This window comes from Bombus vosnesenskii, unplaced genomic scaffold (assembly GCF_011952255.1).
Source record: "Bombus vosnesenskii isolate JDL3184/JDL3185 unplaced genomic scaffold, Bvos_JDL3184-5_v1.1 scf7180000013297, whole genome shotgun sequence".
NCBI lineage: Eukaryota > Metazoa > Arthropoda > Insecta > Hymenoptera > Apidae > Bombus > Bombus vosnesenskii.
Genome location: NW_022882947.1, coordinates 1,303,341 through 1,321,386, shown reverse-complemented (window position 1 = coordinate 1,321,386; position 18,046 = coordinate 1,303,341). Strand labels below are relative to the sequence as shown.

At 38.3% G+C, this 18,046-nt stretch overlaps 1 protein-coding gene across 4 annotated transcripts in view; it reads left to right on the top strand.

The window, feature by feature from the left end:
• The first annotated feature begins 816 nt into the window (after positions 1–816).
• The window catches only part of LOC117233602, a 50,766-nt gene continuing 33,536 nt past the window's right edge, over positions 817–18,046 (top strand). For 2 of the 4 annotated variants that reach the window (XM_033494071.1, XM_033494068.1), the window contains exons 1-2: positions 817–1,072; positions 2,911–3,273. The gene's annotated coding sequence lies outside the window, so the exon portion shown is untranslated. Of the gene's footprint in view, positions 1,073–1,169; positions 1,232–2,910; positions 3,274–17,915; positions 18,023–18,046 lie in introns of those variants that run through there. The other 2 variants (XM_033494069.1, XM_033494070.1) reach the window with 2 other exon arrangements.

The following is an 18,046-nucleotide window of genomic DNA, read 5'->3' as shown; positions in this document are numbered from 1 at the left end:
TTGTGTATATTATAAGTTTGGTGATTAAACTTACCAAGAAGGCTTAAGAGAACACTCTCCAGAGATTTACTCATGCTCGCACACCAAGGCACTACACATCACACATACAGCAGCAATAGAACATTCCAGTGATTGCCGATAATTATATCGGAATCCATACGGTTCACTGTAAACTTTTAGAAAAGAATGCACTGTGGAGTTTTGGTTATCCGAGCACTGTTTAATCGAAGTTCCGTATTATTCGAGTCGCTTTGAACTTTACCATGACTCCATTTTTTCCGAAAGTAACATAAATTAATATAAGGAATACGAAAGTTTATGTAGCGAGGTATTGTCAAGGCAATCAAACGTTCAATCAATCAAATAGTTAATCAAACTTAAATACATATACAAACGACCAGAATGTTTTTTACAATTTTATTGCACGATTTATTAACAGCCATGGATCCTTCCGTACTATTCGAGTTTTCGATTATTCGAGATATGTTCGGCCCATATCAATCGTTCGATAATTGAGACACCGCTGTAATCGATTGTATTCGAGAATTAGGAACATTTAACAAAAGAGATAAACAAGAAAGAAAAACTTTGATAATAATCGATATGGAAGTTTCTATTTAGTATATTGGATCTTACACGGCCTATTAAATTACGATCTATTAATCGCAATATGTATACATAATTCAGAAAGTACTATTATCCTTAACAGTGGCATCACGGGCTCGCGATCGGCAAGCGACCGCTCGACGCGTCGTTGCGCATGCGCGAACGCATACCTACGCAGGAATCCGTGGCACTGATTGGTAGACGGCGCGACACTCCGAAACAGCAAGGGTACGTGCACGACTCGCGTAGTCAGTCTCGCGCCGAGCGTCTTATAGTGCGCATTGTTGAACTTTAATATCGTCCGCGCTTCGAACCAGTGAATTTGAAAACTTCCGCCAACTACGAAACCAACTACGATACTAACGTGTGCACATGACAGACGACCAGTGACGGTTCTTGCGTGGAGCAGACGAAAGTCAACAGATCGTTAATTCGTTTGCATCCAACAAGCACAGACGTTTCGAAGGTTAGCTTATTATCTGTTTTTACGAAGGAATTGTGACAAAAGCCTCATTGTGCAACCTAACCCAAATCGCGGGCATTGTTTTTTTTTCGGTCAGCAGCGTGTTGATTATCGATGTCTCTCGGTTTTCACGTTGCGTCGACCTCTGTCTATGGATTTCGGGTATGCGTCACGATTGTTTCTTATTATTTCAGGAATGTTTACTATGATCTTTCTCTCTCTCTCTCTTTCTCTCTCTCTGATATACCGAGAATTTTCGAAAAGTGTTTCTTTCGATTATTTCCGAATTCTTTACCGATGACGACTTTTATTCGGTTCATAGAATCGTAGAAACATTTTAAAGATGTACTTTCTTTAATTTTCATCTATTGCACTTGTTTGAGAATAGTTTGGTGGTTGCCACAAGTATATTGCCACAGTATATCGGCTAGTTCAGAAACTTACTATTATGTTTACAGAAGTAACGAAGGTAGTGATGTTATGATTGCCATAGCGTAATTACCACTATATGTCAATAATAATATTGCCGTACCGATGTATGCGATAGTGTATCACAATATTGTAGTAACAAGTCATATTCTGTGTATCATGTTGTAATAGTAGTAATTATTATATATATACATAAATATCTACTGGTTACATATAATTCTTGTGCACGAAAATAAAGTAATATTACAATGATATAATAGCCTTTTTAGAACATTTTAAGCGTCGTATCGATATCGAAGTTTACATAGCAAATTTTTAACAATTCTTTTCAATTTTCTCTTCCTAATGAAAAAAATTCTTCGCGCTGTTAGTCGCTATTTTCTCATCAACGAGACTTTTTCTCTTTTTTAGCTACTTATATCTGTACTTGTTAGTCTGAAATCCAACGTTTGGCTATGTACTCGAACAAGTGTATGATTAACAATCAGCCGTGCAATTCTGTTTCATTCAGTCGATAATTACGATGAATTTCGATATTTAAACCGCTTGTCCGTCGATCTGTTATCGACGTTTCCCTGCTTGTGAATCTAGGCGTAAGAGTATCGATTTCTATATGATCTCGTTCGATGAACACGCGTATCGAGGAAAGAAACGCTTGCCTCGATACCATGCTGTAGTTATCGAAGTAAGAAATTCACAGATTTAAATGATCGAGCAACAAGTTCCCTCGACAGAAAACTTTCCTCCTCGACAAGCGTTCACTCGGTAATCGCTGACTAATAATGTTGAACAAAGAAAGAAACTGCTATGACAATGGCGTGCGAAGGATATATATACTATCGGTTAAGTATTCGATATCGATCACGATCGATTCTCGCCAGTCGTAAGAAATAATCGATCGATCGGATTGAAAATTTCGACCGATTAATGGTTGAGGTTGTTTGGTACATTAGAAAGGATTCGGTAAACCGATAAGCAACCTTGACCAATATCAGTATACGTAATAAACTGCTTCAGCTAATTACCAAATAGCTCTAAATGTTTCTTGGAAGCAGAATTTTTCGGTAAATAAGTAACGTTTGTTATGGTTCGTAACGATGCAAAGAAATATTTTTCTGTAAACTTTCCTGTATCTCATTGTAATTGAAAAAGTTCGCGGTTAGGTGTAATTACGTGTCAGTAAAACGGATATATCGTCTTTTTATTAACATAGTTCGTTAAAAAATATGAATGTTCTCTTCCACGATTTTCCTCGCTATATTTATTTTCTCCATAATTTTCATATTCCGCATCGGTTCACGCTTAACCTTGCCAGTATTATACCTTCTTTGTCTTCTGTAACTACGTTGGTCGTCGGTTGTGTGCCATACCGTTGAATGCAAATGAATTAAAGAGACGGGACGATTTCGTAGATCGGGAGCGGAAGAACATTAGGAGGAGAGACAACGTAAATGGCGAGAGAACGCGTCGCCATGGGTACCGTGTGTTGTGGCTCGCGGGTGTAGTGCGAACCCCGTAATCGAAGGGAAGAGACAAAACTGAGGGACAGAGATCACGTGATAGAGGAAGAAAGGCGAAAGAGTGAAAGGCACGGGAGAAAAAGAAGGAAGATATAGAACGCGTGGACAAGCGTGACCGGCCAAGACTTCGAAAGGCTACTCTCTCGTGGCCGTCACGTCGAGGAGAGGGCAGCGAGAGCCGGGCAGAGAAAGAGGGAGAATAATGCGGACTCGTTGCTTCCGCCTTCATCAGCAGCACGTTCAGATCTGCTCGTAGTAAGTACAGAAAAATCAGTATCCTTCGCGTATCTGACAATGCGTCCTTGAGGCTACCGATCTTTATGCAAATTCAAATTTTTATGACCACGATCAAACAAATGACACGACCAGACTGTAGATGGCTATTTTACAATGGCTACAAAAAGTATTAGGTCGTCCGGAAAGTTTCTTTCGTTTTGTAAGGTAATGATGGATGCACAACATTTTCCGTTTTATATTATTTTATCGAATCACTTATGATTCATTTCGCTCTATCAAAATAAAGATCACAACGTTCGACGGATTAGGTTTCATGTTTGTATACAGATGCGTCGTTGTGAAAGAAGGGTCAGTGAAAGGACGACACTTTTCGGACAACCTAACACTCGCACACCATTGTACTTACTGTAATATTTTCATACAGTCAGTCTCACTAATACTCGGACGCTTTCTTAAACTATAGAATAACGTTTTCTAGAATTGGATCGAACAACGAGTCTTTTTTTGAGAAATTAGGAGAATTAATCTATCAGATGACGCGTAAAGAAACTTTGGAAACGTTGCAATTGGTCGGAATGACGAAAAATGAAATTTTATTTCTTCTAACTGCTCTTCGATCCAAATCTACTAAAGAGAAAATTGTTGAAAAGTAAATTTCAACGACATTGCAAATTCCTCTCGAATACTCGATTCACAGTTTATTATACGCATGCAAACAACGTGAATACAGTATCGGTAAACAGAGTGATTTAAGTTTAAGGGTCTCGTTAGACTCGCTTCGCCGAGTTCCGACCAGGTATCTAAGAAACCGTTCGACTTGGTCTCTGTATATATCGAGTCAAAATGCTTCCTTGGACGAAATAAAAGCTAAAAAATAAAGGTGCGAACCACGAGAGCAATTAACCACAAAGTTAACCGCGAGTATCTGTGGTGAAAAGAGAACTGGATGCATGTAAATGATCCCGATATATTCAAGGATGTTTCCAGTTGGTTCTAGTCGGTCAATAGAAAGTACAATACAGGCCGTGACAATTTGCTATAAACCGTTACGACACGAGTCTTTCTATCTGCATATCTTGTTTGTGATCGATAGGTCGTATTAATGCTAGAGCTCGTAGAACTCCATAGTGTCTCTAGAGTGTCTTTTCGCATTTCATTTTTTATTTCTTTGGTACAAGTTTATACTTTAGTTGTTGGTAGTTGTAGCGTTGAAATATGCGAGGTGTTCAACTTGTAGCAGTACTTTAATCGAGAATAGTACGAAGGTACGATAATATTCTCTGCATAATTTCTAGCGTCTTAGCCTGAGTAGTGAATTTATGTGAGCAACGAAAGAGATCAAAGTTCCCCTATATTTTTTTTTATTTTATACACAATTCTCGATGCATTATTTTTGTTAGTCTGGGTATTCCGACGGAATTTAAAGTGAATCTGTGGCGTTGTCACGGAATAATGTCCAATTTTCAGATTTAAAGGACTGTGAAAAGGCAGCTAAAAGGCGAAGAATCCTCTTTATTGAAATTCTGTATGAAGAGAGTCGTCAAATTAACGTAATTGGATTATTTCAAGTTCATGCCTTGAATGGCGCGTTAGGAAAACGTGAAAAACGAGGCTTTATCAAAGCAGCAATTTTCTTTGATGAAACTCGACCTGCTCCGCTCGAGTGCCACGTACGAGAGGAAAAGAAAATATAAAAAGTCTTTTATAGAGTTGCTACTTCTAAAGAAGAATTTTGATTCTAAATTACTTCGTCTCTAAACGTCTCGTTTATTTAATTAATATAGGGGCACAAAATATAGAAAGAAACGTTTAAATTACTTGTAACGTCTGTATTACGACGAGCGTGTTTATTTTAATCGTACGATTTTTTTTTAAATTAATTTACATTCTAAAAATTACTTCGAGATACTTCGAAACTCGGAATTAAAGCGATCGTTACTGGTTCTGCCACGGGCATTTCGTGAAACGTTTTGTAGCGTTTTCTCTCAGTTCGCATTCAAGGGTAATGTGATTAAGGCGATCCAGGACTTTAGCGACCTTTTAATTTTTCAAGAAATGAAACTCCCGCGAATCCTTAGGATATAATTGAAATTTTAGAGTCACAAATTTCATTATGAAACGTTAATCTGAAGGCGAGTTGGCTTAATTAAGCCAGTAGCATTCTACGGATAGCGAGCCACAAGTTTCCGACACTTTGTCACGATATTTTATTCGAGAGACCTTTGTCTCATTCCATCTATTTTCGAAAAATTGTCGCAACGCGCGCGTAAAATTCTTAGTTTTATAAAACATTGCAACAAGATGACTTTACATTTGTGTCGAACTTTATTCGAATATTACGCCGATATTCGGAGGAATGGACCAAATGGATTTGGAATATTTGTTTCGATTCCAATCACGTGTACCTGAACTTCAATTCTCGTGCAACGAAAACATGGAATACATGGAATTATCGAAGGATCGCGTTCGTTTTGCATAGATAGTCTGTGTTCATCGTGGAGTTGCATGTGAACGATCGGACATGGATTGGCGAGCGTGTAAATGACGTTAGAAAGTTGCGAAAGAAGCAGCTGACTCATCCGCTTTTTCTCATCGTTGCGGAACGATTCCGTGGCCGTACACGTATGTATACATTATATATGCAACACTCAATGAGAAAATATAGGGGAAGTTTATCGTGTTAGCAACTGCATCGAAAGCGATAGCGTGGTCAAAAGTTTCGACCGTGTTTTAAACTCTTAGCGATCGTCGTAAACGCGGAGATTAATAGTACGGCGATTAAACGTCGTTAACATGTGATGATCTTATCGTGGGTGGGTTGTTTCAGCTAGAAGCTTTATGCAGGGTGTTGTTTCGTGATGGATTGAGTAGAAATACTTGCAAAAAGGTGCGAGCTTACGTGTGAGCGTATTACGAGCGAAGAATGAATTTATAATATTTTAATGGAATTTTAATGGAATTTTAATGGAATTAAAATATTATAAATTGCGGAGTTTCCTGAAATTTCTAGGAATATTCCTTCGAGGTTTCGATATTATACTAATGGAGATTTTGTCGGACTATATTTATTGTTAAATCATAAATAATTGGACTTGCACCTCGCGAATAATGTAAATATTATATAATAATATAAAATATCCTTCTCCAAAATCTGCATTTACAACGATAATATTTTCGAAAAGTAGCATTATGCGAATGTTGTAACTATTAAGTAGTTAAACGTAGATTTGCATATTTAAACCAAAGAATTTCCAGCAGAAATTTTAATATAATCCAATAGATTTGTATTTATCTTTCCGATTTTTTCTTAATATTTGTTGAATATTTCCAAGCTTTTGAAGTTCTGTATCTTCGTCATCGTCGAAATCCTTCTTCTAACCTTCGTTTATCGTTATCAGATAGAATGGTTTTATCACTGATACAAAAGTGTCAGCTGTTTAATCCATGAAATTATTCTCTCCTCGCTTTTTGCACAAATGTCGCGAAAATCGAACTCGAATAATTTACGCTTCTGTTTATTATATTATATGAATCGTATCTGATAGGCAAAAACTGTTTTTACGCCTTTTATTATCCTCGTTATAATTCCTGTTACTTACTTCCTTAATTCTAAACCTAATAGCATCGTAAAATCGAATCTTTATGTTTACTTGTAACGCCTTTACGAGTGATATTAGCAGCTAAGCATTTGTCGGAATGTTTTATTAACTGGTATTGCCTGTACAAACAATCAATCGCGATAACGACAAGGAAGAAAAGGAATACCTGCTTGATAAGCTCTGTTCGATTCTGATTCATACGCACGTGGTAGCATATAACTTGCTCGATAATAAACGACATATCGAGTTAAGATAAATTATTGCACTATAAAATATAGATTGCGAACTGTAAATTACAATCCTAAATTACTCTCTCTCTCTCTCTCGTTTATAAACATTTTTGAACGTGTATCATCAAAGGTATTAATCGTTTTAATTCTATAACTATGAGGATACGAATATGTATTATAGAATACAGATAATAATGCAGTAATATAATTTAATATTTTTTCTGTTATAAATAGCGTAGTATAATATTTTGTATTGCTTGCAATATACTCGAATATTGTTCGTTCGAGGACCATTCGAGATTTAAGTCGTAGAGATTGTCATATTAATTCTTGTCTCGGATGCTGCTCGTGGTATTCGTCGACCGGACCGAAAAGTTACGGTATCTGGATATGTGTTGGTGCATATACATAGCAGGAAAGTTAAATTTATGCAGTTACACACGGAAAGTCCCGTTTTAATCTCTGCTGATAAATATCTTCGGCTTAGTCCAGCGAATACAAGATTTTGACTCGCCAGCAACGTTTACTTCTTTCTCCTGCTTGGTCCTCTGCGATCCTTCAGTGTGTGTGTGCATATATTCCAGCGTATGGATCTAAAAGCAAAATGGTATTTGTAGGAAGTGCATGAAAAATGCAGTTGGTAGTTGGAATATTGGATTCCTATAATTCGTAGTTTTCGAGCAACTGTGTTTGTCATAGCGCGGATGTTTACTCATTTATCGGAAATTTAAAATTTTTATTCGGGCAAACATAGTGCAACGTATTTTCTATTTTTTGAAAACCATAATCTTCAAGTAACATCAAGCTTTTACGTTATTTTTAGAAATACTTCTTAGCGTAGGCGCAATGACCGATTAAAGATTCATTAAGTCGATGTGTTTGAGAAAATCCTGTGGTTATAAAAGAAGCAGGGACGCGTCATTTCGAAGCAATGTATGGAATGCATTCTTCGTCGTCCTTCGCGATCCTTTTGTTCAATTTCTCTAGTATATCCTAGCCATAAAATTATTCTATAACGAACATAACTACCACTGCACATTGCACCTTGTAGTAAATAAAAAGACAATTCAGAAAACTAGCGATAAACGTACAAAGTATTTTGTAGATTTGAAAAAAGTATATACATTCCACGAATCGTTCGTTTTACCGATTACCTTGTCTCTATTCCATTTATTAGTTAATATCGCTTGATCGTTATTCCAATAATAACGACTCTTTTAATAGCAAACAGCATATAAATCCAAGTATCAACATCATACAATAAAATAATATTTTCCTGTTCTAATGTGATATAAACGTAGTATATTCTCAGTGGGTTTCTAGTAGCAGACTCTCCCATGCCATAATTCAACTTGTCTGGGGATAACAACAAATTAGAAAAATTACCGTCTGGCTTGTACCGTGGTCTTCTTTTCTCCTCGACGATGTCCCTTCTCTTTCATTCTTTTCCCTCGCTGGTGCCGCCGGCTGGTGCGTGTTTCCGCCGTATTTTCTCTGACATACCTCTGCGTACACACGCTCCCACGTCACGCGTGACACTCTCAATGACCCACGCAACGCACGAGGCCCGTACTATCATAATGTTTCATTTCTGATCCTGTAAGTTACTCGGTTCTCTCCTGATCGTTGATTCGCCACGATAGTCGAAAGTCGTCGCATCGAACGAAACCCGTTAACCCATTAAACCGTGCAACACGCACCAGTTAACCAGTCGCTTAGATTACTTATCTCTGGAAGATAATTTTTTGAAAAGCTTCTTTACATAGGAATCCACTTTATTTCTTATTTTTAAAGAAAGATTATTTGCCAGAACTTGGAAAAGATTCCACGGTTGAAACAAGCCTCACCTACTGGTCGTATAATTAAATATTTTGAGAACGGTCTCGCTGCTGAGCGGCAGTTAAAGATAGTCGACGCACTCTGAATCATCGTACCATTAATTCTCATGTTTTTCTTCCGTATCGCGAAGAAACACAGGTTAAAATTGTCTCTTTTCATTCTCCAGTTATTCGATTTCCTTTATCAGCCAGTGCCGTGACATCGGCACCGCTATACTTAATTTGTTTACTACATAGTAATTCGTTTCACTTAACTCCAATTAAACCTTGTACAACGTATAGATACGTCTACAAGATATCGTCGCGCACATTCTGTTCCGGTCAAACTCGATTTCGAATCTATCAAAGTTAGCGAGTGTTTCGGATTTGTACTTGGTAGTAAGCACCGGACGTGTGCCACCGCAAGTCAAATGATTTAATCAATTTCAGAATTGGAATCCCCGACGAACACGACTTGCTAGTGCGAACAATCCATCGTTGTAACCGGCGAGGTTTCCCATATCTGCTCGCCGTGCCTCTAGAACCGTGGAAATCTCAATTTCACGGTGGAACTCGCACGTGTCTGATTATACAGGGTGTTTATTGCACGCGTATTCGATGAATTCTCATATCCGATTCAGGACTATGCTAATAATGATAATAACGATCACTAGTCGTATTCGCAAAAGTCTGTTCCAACAAATCTCCGCCGACAAGACAATACCAACGTCGATTTCGCAACTGATATGGTACATATACCGTGGAAAATAGCAAATTGCGGTGCGTCGAGTACATTCAAACGCGACACGATAAAATCATTGGCCCGTCCCTCCCTTTGGCCTACTCGTATCGTTTCGATGAATAGCACCATCTTGGCGGACAAAGAGCAACGGGTAGTTGCGACTTGTGTAAGAGCATTAAATGTCAGGTCAAGAGACTGGCTCGCTTGGCCGGATTACGGTTTCAGTCCTTCTACGTATACTTTATTTCACCGCAGACGCTTTAGCGCACCTAGATCTTTGCCATTCTCTGCCGTAGTGCCGTTGCTTGCGCCCAACAATTCCGTACTGTCTCCCATTTAATTGAATTCTGTAGCCGTAGACTGATACACGTCGGTATTTTCGTACAATCCAGCTTCGAAATGGTTTCAACTTCTCCGTAGAGTTTGTCAACTCGGATTGAAACGCGAGTTTCCAACCATCGAATTTGCCTTTAGCGTTTAGCAACTATACGAACGGCAAGTTTGAAGAGACGTTGAAACAATCGAAGAGTCGATTATTGTTTCCTTTGTTGCATTCGAAAATCTCCATACACATCGATACGCTGTGTCGTCGATTGCTTTAGACGAGATGTCTTGACAGCCTCTGCGAGATCTCTCTCAATCTCCGAAGATCTCGTGGAAGATCTGCAGTATAATTAGTGGTAGATAATAGCAGAGTAGAAGACCAACTTTGCCAGTGTTCCGAGATTCGCTAAAATATTTCTCCGTTTTCACGGATTCGCTGTGCTTCTAATTATTCCCAGGGGAGCGCTTATTCGCGAAATCTCGTGATTACCAAGGTTCTAGAACAAACAATCGCCCGGGGATTGTCTCTTTGGTTCGCATTTAACATTGCACGGCGTTACAATAGCGCGCAAACAAACACATAACAAACCACGGCGCACCCAGCTCTGACATTTTCCATCGAACACCCGCCGTGTAATCTCGCGCGTGTATTCCTTACTGTTTCTCAGGATCGTAGGTTCCGTTGCTTAACATTTTCATCCATTAAATGTTATCCGTGCGATTTTACGACCGGCGAACACAGTTGCGCAAATAGCAGCGAAATAAAGTTATAATCTCGCGACTCCAGTGAATGAACGTGTACTACCATTGCGATTTTCATTGGTATCCGCTTCATCGTTCTATTTTTCGCTGTTTCAATGAGAAAAAAGATACGATCGGTGTGAAAAATATTTGTATAGCGCTTAACTGTATCAAAACTATCGTAGTACGTAGTTTGGTAACGAAATTTTAACAAATAAAGTTTGCAAGTCTCCGGAATAACGTTCAAAAAAAAAAGAAAAACGCGATATCTATTCCTGTCGTGGAAATATCAATAAATATCTAGCAAATGGTAAAAATATATGCGTAATAAGTATAATAAGTACAGTTACCGCTTCATTGGATAAAATGACACAGATATTTTCTAAACAGAGATTTTCTCTCTTAGATATTAGGTAAGTTTTATTAATTTTTTACACAGCATTTAGATTACCATGACAATATCAGAATTTCGAGTTTACAGACCATACGAATCATTTTTTCATATTGTTTAAATCAGTGTCTTTCGCGTTACGTAACGTTCACAGTTTATACGACAGAGAATTAAGAATTAAGAGAACCATTATCCTCTTTATATTTAAGAGTCTATGTTCCATATATAGTATAGTCATTGTTATATCAAAAGCAATCAACGAAGTTGATTTCACCCTTCTTGCACTGGATTCACTTCCGAGAAGCGAGTCGCGATTTCTCGATACTTAATGCCCGGATGCTCGATTCATCGGTGTCTTGAAGCTTACGAGATTCAACAACGAACTGAGGTGCAAACGTCACAACGGCCATGATGATAAGATAAGACCAACCGCGTCACAAAGCTGTTCAACACGTTCGCAGCTGATAGGATTTTTATCGTATGTTAACAAGTAATTCTTTCAAATTTTCTCAATGCTAATATGAAAGCATTTTGCATTCGCAATTTTCCAATTGTCAACTCGTCGATACGCGTATCCGATTTTTCATTTGCACCAATCTCTGCTTACCTTGATACGACAAATGGAATTAGCAAGTTTGCTCAACGTGACTTTCGTTCGAACAGTCCGCTGTACTATATCCATGTTATTTCAAGGACTGTTTCATTTTCATCTTAATGGCAGGTAAAACCATAGGTAAATGTAATGACGATACAGATTTAGAATGACAAGGATTGTTTTTTAACTGATATAAGACATCTTTCACACGTATGTGTTCAAACTTTGCAAAAACAGACGGGAGATAAAATTAATTGAAACTTTTATTCGTATCATTCCTATATGTATTTTTTCTCTCGCGTCTATCTTTGTGATAATTTTATCGATATTATTTGATAGTAAATATCTTGAGGTCGATATCGTCAAAAAACAGCATCGAGATCGTGGAACGACATGATAAATCCATAAAAGAAATTGAAACAATTGTATACGATAATTATATCTAATTACATATAATTATTCCCACAAACAGCAACACGATTATTATACAAACAACGCAGCAATACGAATGGAAATGGCTCATTATGCCAAGAATCTGGGTAAAAAGTTTATTCGAGTATTTCACTCTCTCTCTCTCTCTGCCTCTCTCTGTAGAATCTTTCAGAAAGGTAATTGCGAAACTGCATCGAGCTCGGGAACAATTCCAAGATCGCTTCGTTTCGCTTTCCAATCCTAATAGAGGAAATGAACGTCACTTATTAACAATAGAGTCGAGAGACGAGAGGCGTTGAAAACGAATTCGTAATCGGTGCCGGTTACTCGCAGCTGCAAATCGCGCGAAGAACGCCAACGGCTGTTCAATTGAACTCTCGCTTTGTGAGGTTCGGTCAAGTTCCGTGGCACACATTACGTGCCTTGAATCCCGTGCACGTGTCCAGGAGAAACCGGAAGCGTCTATTTTCAATCGCGCGCGTCAACCACGTCCGGCAATTCGCTGTACCAGAGGCGCACAATTCGAAAACAGACTCCATCGTCGATTTACCGTGTGAATATCTATCAGCCTTTAACGCGATCACTTGTTCTCAATTCATCGAGTGACTCGAACGACTGCTACACCTTAAATCATCGAGATAGCGTAACCAGGTCGATCGTATCTCCTTGCTTATCGGATCCATCGATCTATTTTGATGTCTACATAGTAGGTCGTGATAAAGATCAGGTTTGACTGTTTCTTATATATTAGGATCTTGTTTAAAATTATCTTTGGAGGATTGACATTTTTATGAAAATTTTCCTATGTTGCTTCTAGAATAAAAGGAATACATTTTCGACGATTTATTTATTGAAATAACGAATTACTTCGATTAGTTCCTTATTTTTATTTTAGAAGCACCGTGGAGAAAATAATGTTACGTTTTATGAGGAAAAGACAAGTGGGTAGATAGTTTAAGCAACTTTGTAATTTATGGTAAACCGCCGTAAACGATTTTCTGCAAGTTTTCTTCGCCGTTTAGTCGATATTTTATGAGTCATGACATAAACTTTTTTTCATTCCCCCTTTTTTTACCCGACAAGCAATTTCTATCAAGCGTCGAATTACCTACTTTTCTTCTTGCTTCGTCCGTTTCTCAATATCCGCTACTTTTAAACGGCATAAACTCTATCGACTAGCACTGGCAAAGATTAACTGCGAGTGAGATCCGAATATTTATGCAGAAACAACCGCAAAATACACAACTGCTAAAATACTCATCGAAATTGTATAGAGGCATATTTCTATTTCGTTACGGAAGTAATTACACTTGAGTAATTTCTCGAAGAAAATTTGTAAGCGTATCTCCGAGCAAAATATTTTTGATATTCGCGATAAAGTTAATGCACTATCGATATTATTACTATCGTGTTTCGCATATAAAACGTAATTCGGATTTCGTATCAACGAAACCATAACGTATCGTATTCCATCATTTATTCAGTAGGAACATGATATCGCGTTATCCAGGTTTTCCCAATGCATCATAAAAATGACCATTGCGTAACTCGCTATACCGCAACTTCGCTAGTTTTCGAAAAGAGGAAAAATTGAAGGAAAAAGATTATGTAAAACGAAGCGGAGTGTTCAACGATAAAATGGTGAAAATTAATCGCATGCATGTAAATAGGAAGATTAACAATTTCAACTCTGCATGATAAATTGAGCGACGATAAATGCAAATATGTAAATGACCAGAATGAAGTGGGACGATCCGTTAAAAGCTTCTCTCTACTGCGTGCGACGGATAATAAGCTGAATGAAATGGAACTATAGTTTCTTTCTATTTCGTCTAGTTATTTCATTCTATATTTTAGAACTCGGGATAATGGTAAATCCAAAATAACAGTTCAGTGTGTTCTACTGTGATTCGAACCCGGACCTTTCACTTCGTAGCTAGCTCACGCTATTACTTTGCACAATTAACCTATTTTGGCTGGAAGAATTATACTCTTCGTGACTAACTTTTGAAACCTGATTGCTTTCTACAATTCCTAGACCACCTGATATCACGGTTATTCATCCGGGAAACTTGCAATTTCGAAGTACAAAAATGAGACGCTAATACGAAAGTTTATGAAGAATATTATAAAAACTTTGACTATCAGTCATTTGCAGATTTCTATTCGCAGATAAATTATTAAACGAAACGTTTCGAATAAGGCTTTGCTAGTAACTTTCATAGTTCTAGCTCTGGATGTAATAACAATAGTAGCTACCAGCGTTAAGAGAAATTACTATATTTATATAATTCTGCGAATCGACTCGTTTACCGCGTGTAAATTTTCGAACAGAATACACGTGGTTTCAGATCGACGATATGTCTATACTTTGCAATAAAATACACGCTCTACACTCGTCTACGCGTTCATTTCGATCGATTCGTTCAACATTGGGATTAATTTTCCAAAGTCACGCAGATTGGCCGCATCATGCAGACTTTATCGCGACAACTCCGTGACTGGATATCGAATTGCCAATCGTCATTCTGTTACTTCTTACCACGATTAAACCAGATAATCGTAATAACAAATAATAACGATACTCGTGATGCAATTGTTACGATAATGTGTTGATGTTCGCGTCTAATCGATCTTCTTATCAGTCTTTCTTTCTTCAGATATAACAGAGTCATCGCGAAATCGTTATTGCAGTACGAAATGTTAAAGGCTTTTCTATTTCGCTAAGATCCTCTGTTTAATTACATAAACGTGACTTTTTTCAAGTTCTACGACGTTACGCTTTACATTTCGCAACTTTGTAAATTTCCAGTTTTTAAATTCTGAAGATTAATGTAAATAGCAACTTGGTTGTTGAACGGTTGATCGACACATCAACTAGATACTGTGGATCATCCAGAGCCGAGAACTACGCTCTCAAGTACGATGACTGACTCAAGTTTGCATAAAAGGGGTTGATTTTTTCGATCCTTCTTATGGTGTCCCGTGGTATTTAGTTTGCGTAATATATCTCCTATTCGAGTTTTCGAGTATTTACTAGCAAGACAGTAACGCAAAATATGATATAAATTATATTTTATCACCTTTCCATTGCTCTATCGCGTCTTATTATTTTATAATCCAATATTTATAAATTATTTATTTCGTCATATAATATCAATGGTACGACGATATAAAGCGATTTGCTTATCTATCGATCGTATTTTCTTATTCTGCGATCAGATACTTTCTTTATTATTCAAGTAATTTGTGTCTTCATGAAGATATTATTTCGCATTATCAAACAAGTTACTGTGTGAATAGATTTTTATAGAAGGATGTAAATTTCAATGGTAAAGAAGTTGTTTGCTCACAAAAGAAGGAAGATCGTTTAAAACCATTTGAAAATTTATTGCGACACAATACGTACGACGTCGATCCATGTTTGACTATAACAACACGCTTGTCTTTTTTTATCACCAACAATGTGGAAATCTTATTCCGCATTGTTAATGTGTTACGAACGACTAATGTACACATTTGTTTGACGCTGTTCTTGCAGCTGCTTGACAAGTTGCCGTATAACGCGATTCTTCGCGTTAGCTTTTAATCTGCGCAGAGATTTTTACATATTGTAACAATTGAATTGCAGCTTCCGTGTTTTCGAACGTGTCAACATCTCCAATGCTTGCATTATTCTCCTTTGGCTCGTTTTGTTAAACGCTCGTTATGTAAAGCATAAATCATTCACGATCAAACTCTGATTACGTGATAAACACGTGACGCAATCAGTTACCGAGTTCGGATAAAACTACTCTGCCACTAGGACAAAAAATTGAACGAAAGATACGAATCGTGGGCAGATACCTTGCCTTTGCGCTTTTACTTTAAATTAACGCGTTTGTAAAAAAAAAAAAAATAAATGTAAAAATGTTAGGTTCCGTGTAGGCCGTAACTGATAAATAAAATTAAAATCCGGCAGCAAGTTAAAGCAGACACTTCGCATTGTCTACATAATGGATGTGCTGCTTCACATAATGCATGATTCATGCCTTTCAATCTTGTGTCAGTGACTGTGTAAAGAAGAAAATTAACCAATCACGTCCTAATAATATTCAAATGTCATTTTTTCATTCGTTGTATTTATCAGCATCTTTTGGCGCATGAAAAATATCAAATATAAAATATTAGTTGGAAAGTTATTGAGCAAGAGAGCTGCAGTATCCGCACGCTGTGTTCATACGGGGTTCATTTCCCCTCTGGGTCTAGTCTCTACGTTGACCTACACCGCTACTTTGTCAACTTTAAGTGGCAAAGACGTTCAAAACCCCAGAAGTACTATCCACGTTCTGAGACACGTTTGTCGATACAATAGTCACCGGGGATATAAATGCGAGTTATAAACTCTTGATCGTATAATGTATACTATATATCGATTGTATAGAGTATAGTGATATCAACTTGTGAGTTCTTCTCTTAACATAATGTCATTAATTCTCTATCCGACGTAATTACGGATGGACGCGAGCGTCACTAAATCACTTGCATCAACCCTTTCGTGACCCAACCAAATCGTTGCAAGCTGAATCGGCAGGTTACACTAGCGGTCCGATCGATTATAATTTCCACGTAATTAGCTCGTTCCGCTAATTAGCGCACCGGTCGAAAACAGTCGGAACAGTTTCTTGCCAGAGGTTAGCTGGCGCGAAACGCGCCGGCCTGTAATTAGCAAGATTTATCAGCCGTGACAAATCTGCGGGACGATTACGCGTTGCGATTAATCAGACGATTCTGGTAGCCGTGGAAATATTCGCGGAACGATTTCCACGGACTCGCGCCTCGTTACCTGGCCCGCTCCCAGACAACAATAACCACACGACCACCGTATGAATAATTCTCGGCGAGCGGATCGCGCCGTTTTGCAATTGGCCCCGCGCGACGTAATCTCACAGGCTTCTTCTGACACAATGCGTTCCCGGTCCCTCGAACGGTATAACGTAACGTTTGCGAGTGTACGTGCGTTCAAGAAGGAGCGAAAGTGACGAGATTACGAATCGCGAGGGAAGAAGCCTTAGCAAAACGGCCGTGAATGATTTTCGTACGTTGGGAACGTTGGGATCGATCGAAACGTAAGAGAAGTTGGTTTCCAAGGTATAGCAGATGGCACGGTTCGCGTTTTATAGTAAGTCGATGAACAGACTGCGGAATTTTATGCCGCGAGAAGTTTGTAAGTACAAAATTGTCGAAACTGGGATATATAATTCGTTATAGTATCTAGCAGATGAGATAGATCAATCTGTATTTTATTCCCCTTCTGAATTTATGAAAGTGGCAAGTCCCGAGTAAGTCGTCTCTTAACAAAAGTACGTCTTTTGGTTCAATTGGAAATCTTTGCTCCTATCGCTTACATCGTTTACAGGTATTAGTCCAATGTGAATTTCTTGCGAATTTTCGTACCAGGGACTCGCGGTTTTCGATCGTTGGCGACTTTGACAGGGAGTGAGCAAACGGGCGGGGCAAAACGAAACGTCGTCGTTCGACGACAAACAAACTAAAACAGCGTAATAGGCGTCATTGTTCGAAAAGGCGCGACAAGGCCGTGGTTCGTCATTGGATAATTGGACAGTGACAGTTGCACCCGCGGCAGATATTCGTATTCATAGCCACGCATGTTTCTCTGATGCAACGCTCTTCATGGAATAATGGCTCGAAACGATTTCGAACTGGAGCCACCAGCGCAACACTCACAACAACGCACTGCTTAGCTTTAAATAACGGGACAATTCGAAGATGAGCACGGATTTGTTCGCGGCAACGTCGATTCTGATCCGATATACATTCACAGATTGGCTTCAAATTTTATCAACGTGATCACGATAGCCGTCTTAATTGATGCAAATATTCGGGGCATCTGAAAGCGAGTGAAAAATGGACCGTTTGT